Source organism: Montipora foliosa, chromosome 12 (assembly GCF_036669935.1).
Source record: "Montipora foliosa isolate CH-2021 chromosome 12, ASM3666993v2, whole genome shotgun sequence".
In the NCBI taxonomy this organism is placed as follows: domain Eukaryota; kingdom Metazoa; phylum Cnidaria; class Anthozoa; order Scleractinia; family Acroporidae; genus Montipora; species Montipora foliosa.
In genome coordinates this window covers 41,838,527-41,841,026 of record NC_090880.1, presented here as the reverse complement: position 1 = coordinate 41,841,026, position 2,500 = coordinate 41,838,527, and the positions used below count along the sequence as shown (strand labels likewise).

At 38.8% G+C, this 2,500-nt stretch overlaps 2 protein-coding genes across 5 annotated transcripts in view; one reads left to right on the top strand and one right to left on the bottom strand.

The window, feature by feature from the left end:
• Positions 1-591, bottom strand: part of LOC137980251 (uncharacterized) — a 36,232-nt gene extending 35,641 nt beyond the window's left edge. The window contains exon 1 of one of the 4 annotated variants that reach the window (XM_068827649.1): positions 436-591. The gene's annotated coding sequence lies outside the window, so the exon portion shown is untranslated. Of the gene's footprint in view, positions 1-233; positions 387-435 lie in introns of those variants that run through there. The other 3 variants (XM_068827651.1, XM_068827650.1, XM_068827652.1) reach the window with 3 other exon arrangements.
• Positions 592-675: 84 nt separating this feature from the next.
• LOC137980253 (uncharacterized) overlaps positions 676-2,500 on the top strand; it is a 6,456-nt gene continuing 4,631 nt past the window's right edge. Inside the window, exon 1 of the mRNA XM_068827653.1 lies at positions 676-898. The gene's annotated coding sequence lies outside the window, so the exon portion shown is untranslated. The remainder of the gene's footprint in view (positions 899-2,500) is intronic.

The window sequence follows — 2,500 nt, the reverse complement described above, 5'->3', positions numbered from 1 at the left end:
GATTGACGACACAAAACTACCGCATTGGCCGGAAAGTTCTTTGCGGAATATATACTGCTATGCTGCTATGCTGCTATGCTTGTGACATCCATCCCGCATTAAATTTACTTCGGTTGTGGACCAAACTAGGGCCAGTTTCCCTTCTTTGAAGGCTAATCATTAATTTAATGATGCCGTGAACAGTGTAGCTAGTGCATCAAGTTATACTCAACCCTGGATGCAATTTAACTTACCCAACGACTATCCTCCACGGATAGTATCTAACAGACAATTCCAAGTCTATCTTCTTTGAAGTCATAGAATTCACAAAATGTTACAAATGAGTGCAGAGCGAGTTTAAATTGATCAGTTTCCGCTTGTTTGCTCTGTTTTCCGTTGTTTTGAACCTAGCTAGGAAAGCTCGGGACGAGAGAGGAAAATGGCAAAACGCCTTACCTGTCACTGATGATTTGTTACAGCGGTGAATAATATCCCCAGCTTTCAAAAGCGATCCCGCTGAAATGGAACACGATTACATCAAAGACAACGACAGTGATGTGACCGTGGAGAAAACGTTTCGGTCACGAAAAAACTAACAAGTCGTTGAAATAGTCTCATTTGGGTGAAAGCCGGATATGACGCACCGGAAGGAACATCATTCCATCACGGGAGCAAGGTAGAAGCATTGTGAGTAAACATGAACCCGGAACATGAACATATATTGTTGTACCTTTTGTTCAAGAGATTTAATAGATGGAAGTATCTCTTGAGTTTCACAATTAATTGGAAATATTGCTCATACGCTTACCTCGATAAGCAGCGAACTGCAATGCCTCGTTGAAAGTTCTAATGAGGACTTAAAGATGTACGACCGGGAGGTCGACAAAAACGTCACCTGAAAATATCATTTTGCACTATCGTAAGTTTTTCGTGATTATTTCATCTTGTTTATGTCGCAAAATCCTAACAATGAATTTGTACGAGCGGTTTAGGAGTAAAAGCACAGAACTGATGAGAAATTCACACTGAATTGCATGCTTGTGTTGACGTCAAAACCTCAGATTATACCGCCAAAAATATATGCAGCTTAACGGCGTGCTGCATGCGCTGCAGCACGATTATTTTTCCTCTTTTAACCAATGATATTATTGTTTTGTGGCCTTCTTGTTGACGACCGCGTCGTAGATCTTAAAGTCGTTAATATGTCTGTTGACTCATAATTTTTTTCCACGGGTGCAAAAGAGACCACTAAACTAATATGGCACGGAAAGGTACTCTCCATACATCTCTTGTAGCAACGGTTCTCCCTCCCCTTTCAGCGCTTGCTACGCAGGCTACCGTTATGATGTTTAAAGAGCATAGTTAAGCTGATCTGTTGCTTCTGTTAAGACTGATATTCCTCATTTCAAAAACTTCGGAGATACAAAGCAGCAATCATGATTTGATCAACCTTTGTAAATGAATTTGCAATACCGAGTAAACTGTATTTAAAAAGTGTTGGATTGGTCTGTTCAAATCCGTAGAGATATGGAACCTTAAATTGCCTAAAGTTTACTAATAAATATATGCAAGGGTGAACTTGACATTTTTGCCCAACTCTTTCAAGTTCCTGTTAGTAGTATAGAAAGTGAACGTTCCACGGCCGGCTGATGATGTGGATTTGCCGGGATCTGCACAATGAGCAAATGAGGGAACGTGTTACAAGGAACTGGTATGACACAAATAGACAATATTTTTCCGCTCTTGTCAAGGATTATGGCTGTTTCACAAAGGCTGTCTTCGGGCAATTTTCTTAGAGAAGACGGGACTTGAAAATTTAATAACTTCGAGTAATTTTTATGTCACTGCTAGTACGGCTATTTTGACCTCTTTTGAAGCGTAGAAAGCATTATCATTATTATTACTATACTCACCGCTAGGTGACCTATTGGCATTAGTGCCGAGACAAAGGTTTTTTTGTTCTGTGATTGGCAAAATTTTAATATCAAAAGAATTGTTTTGAACAGTGAATATCGCTATTACATGTATTATATTATATATTATTAGGTCACACTCCATGTAAATGAAGCCGCCCGTGTGAAATGGATCTTACCGTTCCTATTTATAACATAAAGCTTTAGTGTGTTTCGTTTTTTACTTCATGTATTTATTTTTTGCTATTAAATGCAATTTAGAAGGGGTGAGGAGAGTGAAATTTCAACGGTTATGTTGTTTTATAATAATAACAACAATAATAATAATAATAATAATCATCATCATCATCATCATCATCACCATCATCATCATCATCATCATCATCATCATCAACCGGATCAACCTTCAGGGTCTTAAAATAACTGAGGATAAAGTGCTGCCTCTGCAATTTCATCTGCAAATGGTGAGACTTTCAAGTCTTCTCGAATAAGGACTATCAACCGTAGGCCCCGTCTCACAAATATCTTCTGTGTTCATAAGTTCAATGTGGGATGTTGAACAATCCACACACTAGTCGAAAAGAGTAGGAGATGGAGTCCCCGGAGTT